Raw genomic sequence first — 21,872 nt, 5'->3', positions numbered from 1 at the left:
ACCCTGTCTCTATCTCTCACTCCCTCCCCCCTGAAACCCTGTCTCTATCTCTCACTCCCTCCCCCCTGAAACCCTGTCTCTATCCCTCACTCCCTCCCCCTGAAACCTTGTCTCACTCCCTCCCCCCTGAAACCCCATCTCTATCCCTCTCTCCCTCCCCCCTGAAATCTTGTCTCACTCCCTCCCCCCTGAAACCTCCTGAAATGTTTTAACTGATTTAATTCACCCCATGTGCCACACAAAGATATTTCCTGCCAGTTTTCAGGCATCTTTTCTGCTGTGATAGCAGTTTGAATAAACTATCCTCTCATGCAGTTGACCTGGAGGGAGAGAATTAGAAGCAGAGTTTAAAGCTAAATTAGCCCTTTCATATGCTCATGTTTATGTTCCCACATTAACTTGATTTCCAACCTCTTGGTTTCTTTAGTCTGTGATGTCCTGTGTTTAGTACCAACATACATCATCTCTGACCACATGACTCACGGGTAAACCAAAACATTGCTACGGCAACGTTTACGGTTGTGATTGAGTAACACTTTCAGGCACATATATCCGTTTGATGTTTTAGATGTTCGGATGCACCATTGGAAATAGATGAATTGAAACAGAGACAAAAAAAACATTTGGATTGATTCCTCCATTACCTGGCTAGACTGTTGATTTTGGGGAGAGTTATCGCTGTTTTCCTAAGTGTGGCGTGGAGATTTGCTGGAGGGCTGAGTGATCGATTCAGCAGCCTGGAGCATCCTAGTGTGTTTATACATGACTTGTATGGCAGCTTTCATAAGACATTTACCCCATGATTTGCGATGAGCTTATGTGTGAATAATTAATGGCAATTAATCCTTAATTACAGTAATTAGGCAAGTCACAGGAAATTAAGCTGCAGCTGGAGAAGCCTGTGCCTATGAAAAGGGAGGACTGGGGCTGAGAGAACGTGCCATTTAGTGACAGTGGAGCTGTGGCACAATGAGTGTGTGGCAAGCTTGCGCCAGTGTGCCTGTTTGGCAGCAGAGGCAGGGCGTGTGGAGAGACAGATGCTCCTGGGCAGTGGGCCTCTGTCACCAGGCAGCCAGTCCTACTCTGAAAACACAAGGACAGTGCTCATTGGCTGTATGTGTGTTCACCATGCTCACCCCATAAAACCCACCTACCTATAAAACACCCTGGAAAATGGCCCATGACCCAAACACCACGTAGCTATTTCAGTTTTCACAAAATGACGTTGCCCTCTTTTGGACGGGAGGGAAGCCGAGAGCCTCAGACAGTCATTACATTAATTTCCTCCCTTTTATCTTATTTTTAATGAAACTAATTTACAACTTGGTGGAGCACATGAGCTATAAAACTTTAATGCCATGTTTTGCTCTTAAGACCCAGTTTAAAATCTCAGCTGATGTGACTTGAAGGACCAAGGGTTCTGGAATAATTCACTAATATTTGCAGCAAAACCATTAACTTTCCTAGGACTGTCCAGGGAAGGAAACAACTCATCAAGAGTTGTTTGGTTGCTGATTTAATTGTTTGGTAAGCATTGGTAATAGTAGGTGATTTTATTCCTGGCAAAGACTGGGAAGGGGAGTGGCGGAGCGGCTCTCTACTTTTCCTTCAGAACCCATTTGTGCTTTTCCATGGTTGCCTTGATGAATTTCCGCTTCTTTCTGCTCCTGTTGCTTCCAATTACACTCTTATTCAGAATCCTAATTGATATGCCAGTCCCACTAGATGAACCATGGCTTTTGTACACTCCATTTTTCCATAGGCTACTTAGTCTAACTTCCTCCTATGACCAAATTGGGTTTATGAATATCTCAGTTAGTTAAGAAACTCTGAATAAAGCTTAGTAATTATGATTATTTTCACCAACTGTAGCTGTTTTTTGAAATTATGTTCATATGCTGTTCATATTGCAATGGAAACAGCTTGTATTTTCTTCTTCGTTATCTACTCCCTACATATCTACTCCCTGAAGTAGGTTAGACAATGCTCTTTGCTCTTTAAGTTACTGCAGACATTCATTTTTTTGTGCATAGAAGGACTGTTTTACTAATAGGGAGTTTAAGTGGCTTGGGGATGCATCCAACTGTGATATTACATTAACCCATAGTGCTTGACCGTGTCTGCCACTGACTGCAGAATAAAGAGAACATGCTCTGCTCTACTCTCTAGCCTTCAAAAATGCTATTTGAAATAATAAGGATTTATAGGGAGCTAAAAGATGCTCTCCTTGCTCCTGATTTACAGCCACTCCTCCCCCTTTATCCTTAAAGTAACTGCCCAGTGAAAATTTCACTTTTAAATGTTCATATCCAAATAATGTTGTTGACTCACCCTATACTCATATTTGTGGCCAAAGCACAAATTGGAGACTCAACCCCACCCCAAACTTGTATCTCAGGCTGTTTAAAAAATGCTTGCTTTTTCCTCATAGAACATGATATAATCTCTGTGAGGAGGATGAGCTGGCCAATTAGTGGTCTAGAGGACGATGAGCTGCCCAATCAGCGGTCTAGAGGACGATGAGCTGCCCAATCAGCGTTCTACTTTCATTAACATTTTTAATTACCTGTATACACACCATTCTGTTGTTGGGGTATGCCCACACCATTCCAATACAGAAAACATTGCATTTTTTAGGAGGAAAACTATTTTACTCACATTGTAATTATACAATATTTATAGGTCATATTTCATAGAAGATAGGAAACACTGGGCAGTTACTGGGCTCATTGGTGTCATTGGTGTCATTAAACCACCTTTAAGACTATTGCAATGAATGTTTAGGTTCTCTTATACTCAGCATATGTATAAGGCAGGGCTCTCCAACCCTGGTCCTGGAGAGCTACCCTCCTTTCGCTCCAACCCCAGTTGTAACTAACCTGATTCAGTTTATTAACCAGCTAATTATTAAAATCAGGTGTGCTAGATTAAGGTTGTAACGAAAACCTACGGACTGTAGCTCTCCAGGAACAGGGTTGGAGTTAAAACCTACAGGACTGTAGCTCTCCAGGAACAGGGTTGGAGTTAAAACCTACAGAACTGTAGCTCTCCAGGAACAGGGTTGGAGTTAAAACCTACAGGACTGTAGCTCTCCAGGAACAGGGTTGGAGTTAAAACCTACAGAACTGTAGCTCTCCAGGAACAGGGTTGGAGTTAAAATCTACAGAACTGTAGCTCTCCAGGAACAGGGTTGGAGTTAAAACCTACAGGACTGTAGCTCTCCAGGAACAGGGTTGGAGTTAAAACCTACAGGACTGTAGCTCTCCAGGAACAGGGTTGGAGTTAAAACCTACAGAACTGTAGCTCTCCAGGAACAGGGTTGGAGTTAAAACCTACAGAACTGTAGCTCTCCAGGAACAGGGTTGGAGTTAAAACCTACAGAACTGTAGCTCTCCAGGAACAGGGTTGGAGTTAAAACCTACAGCACGGTAGTTCTCCAGGAACAGGGTTGGAGTTAAAACCTACAGGATGGTAGCTGTCCAGAAACACGGTTGGATTTAAAACCTACAGGACGGTAGCTCTCCAGGAACAGGGTTGGAGTTAAAACCTACAGAACAGTAGCTCTCCAGGAACAGGGTTGGAGTTAAAACCTACAGAACAGTAGCTCTCCAGGAACAGGGTTGGAGTTAAAACCTACAGAACTGTAGCTCTCCAGGAACAGGGTTGGAGTTAAAACCTACAGAACTGTAGCTCTCCAGGAACAGGGTTGGAGTTAAAACCTACAGCACGGTAGTTCTCCAGGAACAGGGTTGGAGTTAAAACCTACAGGATGGTAGCTCTCCAGAAACACGGTTGGATTTAAAACCTACAGGACGGTAGCTCTCCAGGAACAGGGTTGGAGTTAAAACCTACAGAACAGTAGCTCTCCAGGAACAGGGTTGGAGTTAAAACCTACAGAACAGTAGTTCTCCAGGAACAGGGTTGGAGTTAAAACCTACAGAACAGTAGCTCTCCAGGAACAGGGTTGGAGTTAAAACCTACAGAACAGTAGCTCTCCAGGAACAGGGTTGGAGTTAAAACCTACAGAACAGTAGCTCTCCAGGAACAGGGTTGGAGTTAAAACCTACAGAACAGTAGCTCTCCAGGAACAGGGTTGGAGTTAAAACCTACAGAACAGTAGTTCTCCAGGAACAGGGTTGGAGTTAAAACCTACAGAACAGTAGCTCTCCAGGAACAGGGTTGGAGTTAAAACCTACAGAACAGTAGCTCTCCAGGAACAGGGTTGGAGTTAAAACCTACAGAACAGTAGTTCTCCAGGAACAGGGTTGTAGAGCCCTGGTATAAGGAAATATGTATCTTCTTGCAAAACCAGATATACCCCATTTATGTCCTATTCATCTGATATAATGTACTACATTTAATAAAACCCCATAGGCTGGGCTCAGAAATAAGACCAACATGTTACTGTGTCTTACTTTACAAAAAGGTTAGTTATGCCTAACCCTACAGCAGACACCTGTTCTGCTGTAACACATAAAAATCTCCTTTCTGTTGTGTTGTAATGGGCCAGAGGGTGGATGGGTAACAGTACTTTAGCACCAACAGGCTCCTGCTCCTGCAGCCCAGGGGGATAGCCAGCCTACCCCCCAGAATGACAAGGTCAGCATGTTCTACAGAACCTGCCCATGATGGGCCTCTCTATAAGTCAAATAAATGAGTCTGTGTTAGCCGTAAACTCACATTGCGTTGCCAGTAAGCTACAGGAGCTCCTTCTGAGCAGGTCACACTATGCAGGGCTCCTGGCTCCTGAGAGATGGACACCACTGCCTTAACGGCAGTTCTTCATGCTGGCATGTTTTCACCCCATATGCTTTACCACATAGAGCCAAACACAATCAATGTAAATGCCATAAAACAACCAAGCTAAATAGCGTACCTAAATTGCTTACCACAATATACTCTGAGTGTACAAAACATTAGGAACACCTGCTCTTTCTGTGACAGAAAAACCAGGTGAGTACAGGTGAAAGCTATGATCCGTTATTGATGTCACCTGTTAAATCCATTTCAATCAGTGTATATGAAGGGGAGGAGACATGTTTAAGAAGGATTTTTAAGCCTTGAGACAATTTAGACATGGATTGTGTACACTAAGTGTACAACACATTAGGAACACCTTCCTAATATTGAGTTGTACCCCTTTTGCCCTCAGAACAGCCTCAATTTGTTGAGGTATGGACTCCTCATGGTTTTGAAAGCATTCCACAGAGATGCTGGCCCACGTTGACTCCAATGTTTCCCACAGTTGTGTCAAGATGTCCTTTGGGTGGAGGACCATTCTTGATACACACGGGAAACTGTTGAGCGTGAAGAACCCAGCAGCGTTGCAGTTCTGGCCACACTCAAACCGGTGCACCTGACACCTACAACCATACCCCCGTTCAAAGACATTTAAAAATGTTGTCTTGCCTATTCACCCTCTGAATGGCACAGAGGGTTGAACAGTCAACACAGTGAGAGCATCAAAACATCCATCTGAAGCATTTGAGCCTCTCAGGGAGAAAGCTAATTATGGTTTAAATGTTTTTCCAGGAAGCCAGATCTTCGTTATTGGCCAGAAATATGTTGTATTGTTTATTTCTGAAGTACCTACTTAGAACCAGTCAGCAGGCTAGTGATATTGAGTTGTGCAGTTCACAAATAATTGAAAAAGTCAACAACAACAAATATTACTGCTCAAAATATCATTGTGCACTTTTCAAAACTATGTCATCGCAATTACTAACTAAAGTCTTATCTCCAAAGGTATGCTTCTTTAGTACAACACATAAAGCAAGACACGTGCTACCAAAGAAACAACTATTGTGTGGTACTAATTCATTTCCTCTTTAATCTCTGTGGTCATGTGAGTGAGCAGGCTGAGGTTATGGTTGTAATGATAATGAGTGTTGTTGAATGGCATCCTGCAAGATACCTTCTTCCTGTCCTGCCGGTAGAGCCGTGCTGAAGACACCTCTGCTGATCTGCTAATGGACCAGGACCTGTAAGGCTATCCCCTGGCCTCGCTCTGACCCCTAGGTGGAACTGAATTCCTCAGATGTTTGCAGGATCAAGTCACTTAATCTGTAGCACAGGCCTGGGCCAGAAACAGAGGACAAGGGAGTGAGAGAGAAAGAGAACGAGAGAGAGGGGGAGAAAGAGGGTGGCAGGAGCAGACAAGCGCAGCACTCTGCTGGAAGTCGGAGGGAGTAGACGATGTGCATACTTGAGAACTGCAAATGTCTGCTTTTCAAGTATCTTTCCTAACCAGTTTTAGAACGCTAAATGTTGGACCTACACATAAAAATATTCTGAATTTCAATACTTGTAATTGCATAAATGAAAACAATCTATACCCTTTTAGAAACAGGCTTAAATTGAATATTCCTCCAGCATTGTTCTATTAGACGGAACTCGGTTTGTGTCTCTGACTGCATCCCTGTCGCTTACCAATCGTGAGAGACTTCCCATCAAGCCCCAACTGCTCCCACATGAAAGCAGCAATCCATAATTTCAGGTCTGTGTCACACACAAAAAGCAGGCTCTCTGTGCCTAATGGTTTGTCGAGCCTGATGCGAAAATGATTTAGCTTAAATGGAATGAAACCTGGAGAAATATTTGAGAATCAGGCAATGATGTATTCTGAGGGGTGGAGAGGCTGGGCTGGGCCAGTATAAATAATGGATGTGCCGAGGCCCCTAAACATAAGCTGGAATTTGCTTCAGTACTTTTTTGTTCTCAATCACCTTGATGAAACAGTCCTGAAGTAGTCCCTTGAATGGCAGCTTGAATGAGACCCATGACAAGCATATTTCCCACCCCTGGCGCGAGGCTGCTTTCTCTAGTTAATGTTCCTCGATAAAGTGTTGCAGAGAAGTTAACCAGAAGAGCCTCCACTCTTGACGCAAGTGACAGCATTTGCATCAATTATGTAGTCTGTGGCGGCGGAGAGGGAGAGAAAGAGAGTGGAAGGGAGAAAGAGGGAGAGGAGAAGGGTTTGTGACACAATGATGAGGCAAAATGAGCATTTCTACAAAAAAAAGCGTTCTTTAAAAAATGTACATGAAAGCAATAGCGGCATTACATTTGGTAAAGGAGCGAGTGAGTCTATGCAGCATTTACTGTAGACATTAAACCCCAGGCAAAAGAAAGTGGAGCGGGTATTTCTTTGTCTGCTTTTCATTGACTGTAAGTTGAATATCTAGTGGCAGAAGCAGGACAATGGAGAGAGAGAGAGAGAGCGAGGGAGAGCGAGAGAGAGGAAGAGAGAGAATCCCTGCTCTGAGTGAACCTCCAGCCCCCTGATTGCTTTGTCAAACAGAGCAGGCATCAGCTGCTCCATAGACTCACCAAAGAGACCGGCTCTCACAGCCCAGCATAAGAAGCCAAATAAACTGCATTAATGAGGAGTGCACTGGAAAGGCTGTACTTTGTTCACAGGCTTACTGCAAGTGCTGGGGCACTCTGTGTAGGCATTCTCAGAAGAGTAACGTTGCCTTCTCCAAGGGATTTCTTATTATAAATGTGATCGTTTCAATTATATTACCATGTGTTTACACCACACACTTCCTTCACCGTTTGAGCAGTATTTTTAGTCCAGCATCATCAGGCTGTTTTAGTTTCCTAAGAGACGGTGCCAGTGTTGCCCGGGTCCTGCCACCTGTGTGGAGGGAGATGCCCAGCTGCTGTGGCTGTACTGAGCCAGTGGCAGTGGCGTGACCAAGCTGCACTGGCAGCATTGTGGCCACACTCCCTGGCAGAGGAGCTTATTTTAAACCATGTCCCAGATTTAATATACCCCAGCGCAGCACTTCTCTTCTGTGTGTCCATCCTCATGTCACGTGCCACTGAAATACACACTCAAAGCTGTTGTGCCATGGTCTCCACACGCACGCACACACACACACACACACACACACACACACGCACGCACGCACGCACGAACACACGCACGCACGCACGCACGCACGCACGCACACACACACACACACACACACATACGCACGCACGCACGCACCTACACACATACACATACACACACACACACGCAGACACACACACATACGCACGCACACACACATATACACACACATATACACACACACGCACGCACACACACACACACACACACCACCTGTCACTGCCTTTTATCCAACGTCAACCTTCAACTGTCTCGCTTATCCGTAGTGACACTATAGCAAAGTGCTTGACTGCTTTTTGCCAACAGACTGCAACACTTTAACTGTACTTAGTCATGCATCATTATGGCAGACTCAAAGCGGGGTGTCTGGGAATGCCTGCAGATGGTGGAGGCAGAGCCATTTGGAAGGGAAGGAACTGTGACAATGATGCTTATTGCATGAGTAAGTGTGTATGGACATGAGGAAGTGTGTATGGACATGAGGGCGTTTCTGAGTAACAGTTACTGAAAGGAAACGCTTGTGAAAGACAAAACAAACAAACAACAACAAAATGACCAAAGGTCAGAAAAAACTATATCGTTAGTGTTGAATAATAACAACCAGAAGTGACAGTGGGTACAGTAAGTGCTATTTCAGTATGCTTGTCTAGAACTATCTGTTTTTGAGATATGATATTGTATATGAATTCTACATGCAGGTCTTTGTTAGGAAGAGGCTTGTATGTGTGTATTGATCAGACACTGTTCCTACAATCAATTACGTTGGCTGTGTAAAATAGCAACACCCTACTGTCTTTGAGACCTAACCCTCTTGCATCCAGCACATTGGCTTTGTACGTTTACAAAAACTCATCTCGCAAAAACTGTCATACCATTACTGTCACTTGTCACTTTCTCTTTTGTTCAATTTATAAGAAAGCTGTTACATTACAGCCTATGTTACACGTGGGTATTTTCAACAGATCTGTGCTGCTATGGAAAACTAAAATGCTGTTAACCACTTTCAATAGAAGCTGATTCAAGGTTCATATAAAAGACTGGTTTCTTTATTCTTAAGGGGAATAATGAAACCATTAATGAAATACTAACTCACAGAGAGAAGAAAATAGTATCTTTATTCCACATGATCATACAGTGACATATTCCTTTTGACATCATTGTGTAAAAGCAATGTCTCGCCCACATGAACTCTACTCTGTGACATTACCACATCTATACACTCCCAGTTCCTTATTAGAAAGTAGGTGGCCTGGAGGAAAATGTACGTATTCATTTCCTATGGCATAACATGTGCATATAGGTTCCTCATTTCATCTCCAATCTGTGTTATTCCTTTAAAAATTCACAACTGCCTGCAGTCCTCTTAAATATCCAATTTGACAACTTTTTAATCTGTCATTGCGCTGTTTTGAAATAACCGCCAACTGTCGCAACAAAAAAAATCTTAAATGGATTTAAATGGACTTACTTGGAAATCGGAATTTAAATGATTCAAAGGGTGGGGGCTGTATATTTGTTTTTGCACAACTAATAATATGAGCCTGAGAGAAAAAAGGGTTCTAACTTTGTTCAAATACTCATTTATTCATCATATTCACTCTGCCCACACATACAGTAGGCTGCTAAACCTAGTCTGCTAGTGTATTACCGTCATCCACTCTGGCTGTTCTCGGACTCTGTGTGCTCTGAGGACAGCCTGGTAGGGAGGGACACAGGAAAACAGTCATGGTTTTCATAGGACTACTGGACATCTATTAGCCCACTGCACTTCTGTCCTAACCTAACCTAACTATTTCCACACATTCCTTACTGTTTCCTTTCCATTCTATTCTCCACTCTGACACAAAAGCCTATTTGCTATCACTTTTAAAATGGCATATAAAAATGCTAGCTACTAATGGAAGCACACGGCAGTCAAGTACATAATCACTGATATGACATTTGTACTATTTTCTACAGTGCCCCCTTTTGTTGTAAAACAACATTCCAAAATTTCCTATTGACCCTGTACAACAATGGACCCCAAAATTATAACGTATATCTTAATTTATTTATTTTTTAAATAGACTGTTTTAAAGAGGCCTGTAGATTACTACAGCAGTACATTCTGAGTTGCAGTCAACATGACAGATGCCGTGTCTCCAACAACGTGTTTTAGTAGGGAAGACTTTGCCTTTGTTAGTGTGACCTTGTTGCCAGACTGGATCTGAAGATTTCTGTGTTCGTTTGCTTAAAACAAGTTGCGCAGTTGACTTACGAGATGCTCAAAAGTCCTTCACCTATCTGGGAGAGTCACAGAGCAATGATAATTACGGGCTGTCTTTTCTTAGCTCTTTCTGATCTTTAGTGATCACAGATTATCCATCAAGCTAGATAAATAATTACCCTGAATGTCTCGTGAACAGACTGGGAGCAGATGCTCATATACCACCACTGTCTCTACCAAGGTGAATGTTCTTGCAATTTCCCCCTGTATCACTGCCTAGTGAGATGGCCAGACAAGCCTCATTTGGACATCAAAGCAAATAAATAATGAAACAACTCAAATGAATGTAGTACCACTGGTCCAGATGAATGGGTTTAGTTCCCCGGCCCTCATCTAGCCTCTACCTCCTCCCTGTTCAGCCCTTATACCACAAGGCCTCTCTACCAATCTGGCCATGTTGGGCCCCCACTGTGAAGCAGCATGGCACTGGGAGTTGTGGAACCCAGTCCCCCCATAGCCCCAGGCTGCCTCTACCTTTGGTATGCTGCTCAAGGTTAAAAGGATCCCAGTTGGGTGTTTAACAATGCGTACGGCTTGGACCCGGGCTAACACTAACATGAGCTACTGTATCTTGAACAGGAATAGCAATGCTGCAGAGCACTGAACCTTGAGGAATATCTCCCTCCTATTTCCGGGTGAACTCTTTGTCTTTGAGTGAATGAAGATGATCAGTTGTCTCAATTAGATGGTTTTGATCCATATTTTTCATCCACCATCAATATGGATGCCAGAAAGTGGGAGGTGTCATGAGACACCGTTCCAAGTGTCAGATTCGCAGGTTATACTGTACTAGAGTCACAACCATTGGAATAGCTTACAATAGTTACCGTGTAACATGCTAGTAAGTCAAAGTTCCCTGAGAAATTCAACAACTCCTGGACCGAGAGACATTTTTTATTGGCTTCTTGCTGCTTTTGCTGGTGTTCAATTTTATAGCAGACAGAGCACTTGTGACTTTGAGTAACAGAGCTCAGGGAAACTGCATGCTGGGCTCTGTAGTGACTCTACCTCTGACCCAGAGTGAGGGAGGCTAGATTTATGAAATCCACATGTTTAATACATTTAATTTTGTCCAGGGGATTTGAATCGCTTATCACAGGATTTTAGGCTTGCAACATTTGGTGTATCACCAGTGGTGGTATTGTCTGAGGGGAAAGAAACTGACTAATAATTGTTCCTGTAGATTTGTCACATGCAGTACATGCCTCCATGATACTTCATATGGGTAAATTCCATGTAATTTCAGCAAGTGATGACACCCACTAGCTCAGATTGTTCTGAATAATTTCTGTAGTTAGGAAACAGATAAGATTAGCATTCCTGACACATTATTTTGGTGAAACTGTATTTGATCTCTGAGAGATTAAGCTAATTGATTGCACCCAAATTGACCCTTTTCATTTATGGGATTCACATAATATTCAACAAAAATAGTAAGCAACATTTGATTTGGACCAAACTTCTTCCTACCATTGAGTACTTCCACAACACCCTTGTATCCATTTTCTGATCTCTTGTGTTTATTAAATGGATCACAACATTTTCTTTGCAACTTTGTGTAGAAAACGAATAGCTTCTCTGAATATGAAAAAAAACTTCACCATACTCACAGGGAATACACTACAAAGGTTGAAGAAGCAATACTCCAAGCAGCAGCTCCATACTACTTGTCAGACATAGAGAACTGACTCTGTATCCTGGTTGTTGGGGTGGGATTGGCGTGGGGTGTGGGGGGGTCCGTGGGTGGCTTTTGACCATTTTATTGGATTCCTCATGTCCTACTCATTGTTAAGAATAATTATGTTCCAAATTGGATGTTGGTGTTGATGTTTTTTTAATACTATGTGAATCCTGTCAATTCAAATGTGGGTGCAATCAATTTTGCTGACATCTAATTATATTCAACAAAATACGTTTTCAGCAACGATAACTACAGAAACGATTTCAGAACAATGTGACATGGTGGGTGTCAAAATCCTCTATGTTGTGCTTTTTGAGGTGGAATGACTCATACATAATCCTCCCTAAAAACATGCAAAAGAAATGGAAAACAGATATCCACATACAGCGATTGAATATTAGGTGTGTTATTTAAAAGACTGAAAATGGCCTCAATGTGATATACGACCTGTGGTGATATATGACCTCAGAGTATTCATACATAAAGCCACAGATATGATACATACAGTACAGTACTGTAGCCTGTTTGCAGAGGAACTTTTCCCATTGGTAAACACATCCTGTTGGGATAACAGATATGGAGAAAAGGGAAAGAACACAAAATGGACCAGACCAAAGAGAGGCCAGTCAGTCAGTTGCTGACCTATTAGCTTTTCTGAAGTGTTGACATAATGTAAAAGGTAGAAAGCCATGGCTTTGCTCTCACCTGTAATCAGGTAACAGTTTTTATAGTGTAGTGTTTGTCTTCGTAATGGTGTTTCCATTTAGGTAAGTCTGTGTCATCACCCTCCCATTTGGAGAGCAAACAGGAAGGGAACTCTACCTTCTGGGTGCTGTCTGTGGTGGGAGTCAGAGAGTGGTAGCATCTCCTGCTGCTGTTCTTTTAGAAATAAAAAATTCAAAGGGAGACAGAGAGAGAGAGAGAGAGAGAGAGCGAGAGAGAGAGAGAGAGTTCACAACCTGGATCAGTAACTAGGCAGCATTTAATACAGTGTGTCACTGCCCAACACAACCAGCTGTGTACTGACAGTAAGGCCTGGCACAATTACTGTATAACCGTATAACCAACGGTTACGTATGTAGACTGTCATGAAAATATAATAACCATCATAACCACCCCCCCAAAAAAAAAAATATATATATATTTGTGTTTGTGGAACAAACATGTGCATGTGCTGCCATAGAAATAGAATGAATAGAATGGGCATCCCCATTCTAGGGAGGACTGGTGGCCATAGCGACTGTACCCATAGGAGCAAAGCAGGAAGTAAAATATGTGCAAATGTCAGTTGAGTTGAATCAACAAAACACAACACATATTTTAGCACATACAGTATTTTACTTCCTACTTTGCTCCTATGTGTACACTCGCTATGGCCACCAGTCCACCCACTATGCCATCATTGTCTTGAATGGGGATTCATTCTATTTCTAGGGCAGCTCATGCAGCCAGGAGCAGAGGAGAAAAAGAAATGTGTTAAAAAAAAAGTTAATATTTTTTTGCTACTCGAACGGTTATTACGGTGACCGCGGTCATTTGGCTGGCCAATTACCATCCTCCAAAATTCCATGACCACCACAGTTCTCTCTGTGAAGGTGGATGTTTTTTTTACATCTAGGATGTAGGCAAGTTTTATGTTGACAGATATACGTAGCGAGTGACGAGTGATAGTCAGAATGTATAAGGGCTCATAATGCTGTTGTCATCTTGTGATGCCATGTTGAAAATAAGCAGCTCACCTCTCTTTTCATTCAGGAGAGCCCGCAGCAGACAGCTCTGGCTTCTCGTCTGTATTTATTGACTTGTTTTACTAGCCTCAAACAGGGCGCTTTTATACAGGCCTGCTCAGTCTTAAGACTCTTCAGACATTTACATTATTCCTGGCTGAGTTACACACACATATAAAAGGGCACGTCCCCAGGCCAGAGCGGGTATGCGCACTTCACACACACACACGTGGACGCCCAACAAATATGCTCAGAAAAACGTGATCATATCTCCATGCACTGTACAGTATGTCACAGGCCCATGCATAAAGGCTACACAGATACATATTCTATACTAGTATAGAGTTATTTTTTTAAAATTATTTTCAATTAAATATTTTGTCCATGCATGAAATAGGAAATATTTTTGGGGAGGGATTATACATTGTAGTTGAATATATATTTTTTGCACAAGCCTCTGTTAATAAAAGTAACGATTTGGAAAAGCTCTAAACATCCTCTCTCCTTGGCTAATTTGCAGAACTAAGATGTCCAATATGTTGGGCTATAAATGATTATGAATATCAGCAGCAGAGTCACAGCAGAAGCGATGATCCCCAACCCAGCCCAAACCTTCAAACAGTATTTACATGATTTTTTTTTTCTGAATAAACCTCTTTTCTCTCCCACTGTGAGGATATTGAACCCTTTCACACAGATGTCATCTTAACCAAAGCTTATTAAAAAGATGGACATCAAAGTTGTGTGTGCCCATTTATCTTATACCACTCTAATTGGCCACCACAGACAAGAGAACAACATACTCCAAAATAAGAGATGTGGAGCCGTTGGGCTGGAGGGCTAAGAAAGAGGATGTCTTAAGTTCTCTCTGTGGATTCATTGCCAGTAAATCCTATGGAATGAAAATGCAGTGCTTTTCAAAAGTGTATGGGATTTCACAAACACATTGTGAAAGGCGATACCGTGAATTAACACTTATGGCATGAGTACCCATTTTCTTTCTTCTTGTGTGTGTATGGGCGTGCAATGTACTGTGTTAGACCTGGAACCTCATGGTCTGCTTGCAGGTATTCAACGTTAGCCATTTAAACAAGGTTTATAGTTACAACCCTTTGCCACTCCATCACTCCAACTCAGAGGCCAAGCTGAGTAATGGGCTATGTTTTCCACACAAAAGCTAAATCATTAATTGCCCACATACAGTAACCAAATGCCATCAAGAGCCCATGCTCTCATTAACCTGGCACCTAATTATCTGCTTCCAGTTTGAGTCGTGACGAGCCCCGGCATCTGAACCCAGTGCTTGTTGTGTCAGCAGTGGGCTGCAGCGCTTCCGCAGCCCAGCCAGCCAGCTAGCAAGCCACTGCTCCATTAGGTGTGTACCACACAAAAGCCCTGTGCCGCAAAGGTTCTCTCCGCACACGCCGCCACAATGTTCCTCCCGTTAATGCCTTCCCTTCCAATTAAATCTGCAACTGTTAATTACTGTAATTATGGAGCAAGCCCCTCGCTCTGTCCCCCCCAACCCCCTCTCTCTCCCGGTAAGCCGAGACGAGATGGCACGGGAACTGTTGTCTTGCTTCGGTGAAGCCGTTGTGGAGAATTGAGTAGGGAGAGGGACTTGATTCACATGATGGGGGTGACGTGGGGGAGACTTGACGGTTCATCTTGGATAACTAGGGGAGGAAGTCACAGCCCATGGCCACTCCTCCAGACAAACTCATTAAATGGTGTGTAAAATACACTTTGAGAATAATTAGAAACAAATAACCTTTTTTAACTTGTTCACTGGATACCAGACAAGCAGTAGCACCATAAATACAGAACAGTTACTCATAAGATAAAATTAAACACAAAAAACAAAAGGTTTTTCCCTTTAGCAATTTGTTGTTGGAATTATTATAGACATTTTTATTTTATTGTGAATCCCTATTATAACAGTTTGTATTAAACCCCAATACCACTGTAGTACTGTCACAGTTATTCTTGCGATAGATATGATGTGATGCGTTGAGCAAAAGGAGAGCTGATTAAGAGTAGATTGGCAGCCTTCCTGGTAGTCTCTGTTCCTCTGTCCATCCTTTCTGGCCTGCTTCTGTCACATGCTGTTGTTGGGACTGGACGCTGATTTGTCCAGCTCCTCCTCAAAGTCACACTGCAGACCACAGCAACCTGCAGCATCAGGCACAACAATACGCCAGAAGCTATGATGCTCCTGTTCAGGTACACGTGACTTTGGCTGACCTGAGCATTCTGTCTCTCCAAATCACATTCACTATTTACCTTAGGTCATAAACACTGTAAAAACAAATGTATGGTGCGCTTCTCAGCATTTCTCACCGCTCAGCAGTATGATATTCTTTTGTGTGTCAAAGACGCCCATTTTCCACCGGTACAGCCTCTGCCTCCAAGTGTAATTGGGACTATATACGTTAGCTCGGCTGTGAAGGGAATGTTAATTTATAATTTGGAGTCATATTCTTCTCTATAAAATACATTCTTCAGAGGGAAACAGCTCCTTCTCCTTCAGGCAGTGCAGTCTCTACCGTGGATACACTGCAACAAAATCTAAATGATGGACTGTCAACTCTCGTGTAGAAATGCCACTGCAAAGAATAATTTGTCTGGCACTGGATCATGGTCTGCTGTATGTTCCCCATGCTGCTTTATGGTTTATGTGTGCATGAGTAACACACACACACACACACACACACACACACACACACACACACACACATACACAATTCTTCAACCCTAAACCATTTCTTTAGAGGACAACAGTAAAAACATGGGATTAATAACAACCTTAGCCTGTAGAATAATGTATGCATGGCTTCATGCACATGATGTTTAGATGAAATGGTATCTGTATATATGCCTGGTTGTCTGTGTGTACAGGACCTGCTGTGTGACCTGGTTTCATACAATCTTCTAATTAGGGAGCTGCAGAGAAGGCTGGAACGAGAGGAGGAGAGATTAGTTGCCTTTGGGTATTTCATAAGTGGCTTTCAGTGCCACATTTGCATTATGTGCTTGGGGTCTGAATAAAAAATCTGGGTACTTTTGCAGTAAATTGAGGCTAGCAGCTAAAAACCAAAAGTACATAAGATATGAAATGAAGAGGGAAGAAGCAACAAATGATCTTAGTCATATTGAAATTGTACATGAGTACTTTATTGTAAATCTCATTTATTTGTTACTAAAGTAGAGCAAGATGGATTTTTTTTATGAGGTATATAAATATGTCATATTTTTCTACTAGGTTTATGTTAATATTGATGGTAAGTGGTTCATTAGGTAAACAGGCAGAATTGAGTTGGTGATTGCTGCTGATCCCTGTATGTGTTCTGTAGGGTCAGTCTGTGTGCTGATCTGTAACGGAGGTCCTGTCCACTCATTTGGCCAGTCTCCCCGACCGCCGCGTGCGGCCGCCACAGCGAGGCCTGGTCAGCCATCACCGCGCCATTTGGCTGCCTGCCCACCACAGTCTGAGAGGGCAGCATTCAGAGTGGACACACACATACACACACACGGACACACACACAGACACAGCAAGTGACACTAGGCCTTGTTTACCCAGTCTCCCTCCCTCAGTTTTCTCCCATCCTCTCTCCCTGGCCTGTCATGCCTTGTGTCACTTTCCAGAAATGTCCGTGCCACAATGGGACAGTGATTCATTTTGGTGTACTCGGCAAAATGTCTACAAGATGTTTGTTCGGGTTATCTATTCCCACCCCCTAACCCACCCCCCCTCCCATCTTTCTGATTTGGAGTACACCCCCTCCCCATTACCTTGTCAAAGCCTCCTTTGGGAGAGGAGAGCATCATCATCGAAGGACAAAGGCTACCTGAGCTGACAGGGATCTTCTTCTCTGACCGGAGCCACTTTTTGTCACGTCTTGTCCCTCCACCCTCGCGTGCTGTCCGTTTAGAGTGTGCTGGTGGTGTATGACTTGACCCAGCACCGGGGGGCTGTACCACTTCACTGTCAACGGGCCTGCTGATTATCTTATCACTCACCATACTGGGAGGAAATACAGCATCATCCTGGACAGGGATTCCCCAGTTTAGGGTCCCTTTCTCACCCTCTATTACTCTGCATTTAATCGGCATGCTCACTTGTTCATCTCCACAGTTTCTCTTCCTTTAAAGTCAAACCCTTTGCGGTTTACATTGAATACAACGAGAACTTGCATGCTTTGAAGTCTCTTTTTATTGAGATGGAATAGTAATGTAATGTGTGTATCTTTTCCTATTGATGCAGTTTGAAAGAGAGAGTGTGAGCACGCATTGACAGACATGTGCAGAGAACTGTCAAAGCCACTGTTTCTGTCTATGGGGAAATATAATGATTTAGCCCCCGAATTAGACAGGATCCTTTTCAGCTCTTTCATGGTAAGAAAGAAATTGGAACAAAATGTGGCTAATGCGTGCTAGCTTTCCCTCAGCGTGATTGCCATTAACATTGGGAATAGCTAATGTGTATTAATGTGTTAATGGCATGTTAATTATGTACATGCTTGAGAGAGCCCGCAGGCATTCTCCCAGATTCTCTGTACCATGTGGATGTAGGCCAAGCTTATAAAAGACTTTAAGGACATCAATGAAAGAGAATCTTTATTTTTGATTTGCCAGAACAAAAGATTTCCAATGGTAATTTGATGCACTTCCCTGCTTCCAAAGAGGACAGCCACTGATCCGGGGGCTTTGAAAATTGAGATGATATTAAGTCAAAAGAGACATGGGAACAAGACTGTAGTGACACGGTGCTCTTTGTGATAGTGTTTCTCTTAAGTCCTCCGTGGTCTCTGGTGTGTTACTTTGGCAGTGTGGTCTAATCACATGGTGGAAATCAGGGATCTTCACTAATACACAGAACAGAGAGGGCTGAGAGGAGAGAGGAGAACCACAGCCTGCCTGCATCTGTACTGCCTGGGATTGTCTCCTGGTTTAAGAGAGATGACCTTTGCAATTATTGACAGAAAATAAATTCTGTTTCGATTAGTTAGCTTTGGGAGACCTTTGTGGATCGATGCAATTAGATGCAGAGTGTGTAGATATGCGCTGGGCCCATTCGTTGGAAGCATTGAGCAGGATAGGAACTGCAGGGGATCAGGGTTAAGTGTATCGAACAGGATATTTTGAAAGCAGTGGAAGTTACAGAGATACAATGTGTTCTTTCAAATACAGCAAGGCACACAGTTTCCTAACAATTTACGACACTATTGTACAGTTTATATTGTTCCATATTCTTAGCCCTCTATCCAATCACATGCTATAGAGAGAAAAATAATTAGTCTTTTGATTCAATCTGTGGAAGAAATATTAAAAGAAAGGAAATGCAAAAAGAAGAAAATCATCTCATTAGAAAAAATGATTGTCTCTGTTCTCTATAACAGTCTAGTACTGCAGTATGAACTGGTGGATAACCCTGCTCCAGCCCCTGATTCTGCTCCTCTACTCAGAAGCTCACATTAACCCAGCAGGGCTCTACCTTTATGGCTCTCCAGCTCACACTTCAGTGATGAGAGTAAACAAGCACTGGCCAAAGGTCAGCTAAGCCAACGGAATGAAAGAGGGCACAGGGGGAAAGAGGTGGTAGGAAGGAGAGGCTGGAGGCACTGCTCAGATCACTGTCAGAACTTCAAGCAGGGGTGATGAACGAGACAACGGCCTGAAACCGGAAATTATCATAAACAGAGGAGTGGAGAGAGGCTGTGAGAGAGGCTGTGAGAGAGGCTGTGAGAGAGGCCTGCTTTGTCTTCATCTGTCGTATGTGTTATTGTCTCAGATCAGATACGACATTGAAACATGTAGAAATAAAAAGTCAGGCCAGACCTCGCTGATATGAATGTATTAATCACATTGTCGACTTCTATTCCTTTCAACCCTAGAGGAGAAATGAGGTATTAAGTAACATGAACATGAAGATTTCAATGATGAGAGAAAACAAAAATACAAGGAGAGTGAGAGTGAGAGGGAGAGAAACACCCCGCTGGGCACAGGCGTCATTCCAACGTCTAGTTTTGATTGACATTTGGTTGAGTTGTCAACTAACGTGAATTCAACGAGAAATCCCCCCCCCCCCCCCCAAAACTTAATCACCATGATATTGGATTTAGCTTAAAAGTTGGGTTAAATAAAGACAATTCCTTTACAGTACGTTGATTACTGTTTTGCAAATCCAATCAGTTTTCCACGAGGATTTAACACCATCACATATACTATATTGTTTTGGGTTGAAATGACGTAGAAACAACATTGATTCAACCTGTTTTTACCCAGTGGGACAGTAGTAGATAGACTTTGTGAGTAAAATCGCAGCACTTGGTCTTTTGAATGAGAGCTGCTCCCTACTGTATGTTGAGCCAGGTGGAGGGTGGCAGTGTTTCCAAACGTGTTTGTTATGGATGGGGCTCGACAGCTGCTCTGGCACAAACACACCCTAGTGGGCTGCTGGAGGGGCAGCACAATCTCAGACCAGTAGAGTAATGATTTTTATCCCGCTGATTTCCCAAATAGAAATGGACACTTATGATAAAAATGTCATGGCCACTCCACACGTCAGCTTCATAACAGGATTACATGTCACTTCCTAATACCTCGGTCTGTTTTCCCAAGCTCTGAATGGCCACATTATTGCTCATAGGAACTTTGAGGTAATATATGGTAAGAGACAAGGAGCTCTTTATGGCCGGTGATTATTTGGTTGGAATGAAACCAGTGATTTATGTCCATTTAACTGAAAAGCCCTGTAAATTCCCCCAGCTGTATTTCCCCTGGATAACGAGTGGAGTGAAAGTGACAACATGGGCTTGGTGTGGAAATGTGAACGGCTGCTCTCAGAGTTCTAGTTAATATACCTGACATGAAAAACGGGCCTACCTACTTACTAGCACCTCCAGCACAAAGGAAAGTGCAGACTTAAACAAGTGTCTGCAGCAAAAGGTAGACAAAAGTACTGCTCTGAGCAAACCTGTTTGGTAGATCAACCTCCAGCTATTGCCACCACCATAGATACGATTCTAATCAAATCAAATTTATTTATATAGCCCTTCGTACATCAGCTGATATCTCAAAGTGCTGTACAGAAACCCAGCCTAAAACCCCAAACAGCAAGCAATGCAGGTGTAGAAGCACGGTGGCTAGGAAAAACTCCCTAGAAAGGCCAAAACCTAGGAAGAAACCTAGAGAGGAACCAGGCTATGTGGGGTGGCCAGTCCTCTTCTGGCTGTGCCGGGTGGAGATTATAACAAAACATGGTCAAGATGTTCAAATGTTCATAAATGACCAGCATGGTCGAATAATAATAAGGCAGAATAGTTGAAACTGGAGCAGCAGCACAGTCAGGTGGACTGGGGACAGCAAGGAGTCATCATGTCAGGTATTCCTGGGGCATGGTCCTAGGGCTCAGGTCCTCCGAGAGAGAGAAAGAAAGAGAGAATTAGAGAGAGCATATGTGGGATGGCCAGTCCTCTTCTGGCTGTGCCGGGTGGAGATTATAACAGAACATGGCCAAGATGTTCAAATGTTCATAAATGACCAGCATGGTCGAATAATAATAAGGCAGAACAGTTGAAACTGGAGCAGCAGCACAGCCAGGTGAACTGGGGACAGCAAGGAGTCATCATGTCAGGTAGTCCTGGGGCATGGTCCTAGGTCTCAGGTCCTCCGAGAGAGAGAAAGAGAGAAGGAGAGAATTAGAGAACGCACACTTAGATTCACACAGGACACCGAATAGGACAGGAGAAGTACTCCAGATATAACAAACTGACCCTAGCCCCCCGACACATAAACTACTGCAGCATAAATACTGGAGGCTGAGACAGGAGGGGTCAGGAGACACTGTGGCCCACTCCGAGGACACCCCCGGACAGGGCCAAACAGGAAGAATATAACCCCACCCACTTTGCCAAAGCACAGCCCCCACACCACTAGAGGGATATCTTCAACCACCAACTTACCATCCTGAGACAAGGCTGAGTATAGCCCACAAAGACCTCCGCCACGGCACAACCCAAGGGGGGGGGGGGGGGGGGGGCGCCAACCCAGACAGGATGACCACATCAGTGACTCAACCCACTCAGGTGACACACCCCCTCCAGGGACGGCATGAGAGAGCCCCAGTAAAGCCAGTGACTCAGCCCCTGTAATAGGGTTAGAGGCAGAGAATCCCAGTGGAAAGAGGGGAACCGGCCAGGCAGAGACAGCAAGGGCGGTTCGTTGCTCCAGAGCCTTTCCGTTCACCCTCCCACTCCTGGGCCAGACTACACTCAATCATATGACCCACTGAAGAGA

At 43.4% G+C, this 21,872-nt stretch overlaps 1 protein-coding gene across 7 annotated transcripts in view; it reads left to right on the top strand.

The window, feature by feature from the left end:
* LOC139389592 (pre-B-cell leukemia transcription factor 3) overlaps nucleotides 1-21,872 on the top strand; it is a 77,048-nt gene that overhangs the window by 33,678 nt on the left and 21,498 nt on the right. The window lies entirely within an intron of this gene.

The sequence above is a fragment of the Oncorhynchus clarkii genome, chromosome 30 (assembly GCF_045791955.1).
Source record: "Oncorhynchus clarkii lewisi isolate Uvic-CL-2024 chromosome 30, UVic_Ocla_1.0, whole genome shotgun sequence".
NCBI lineage: Eukaryota > Metazoa > Chordata > Actinopteri > Salmoniformes > Salmonidae > Oncorhynchus > Oncorhynchus clarkii.
Note: the sequence above shows the minus strand (reverse complement) of the source record. Positions and strands in the feature narration are given on the sequence as shown.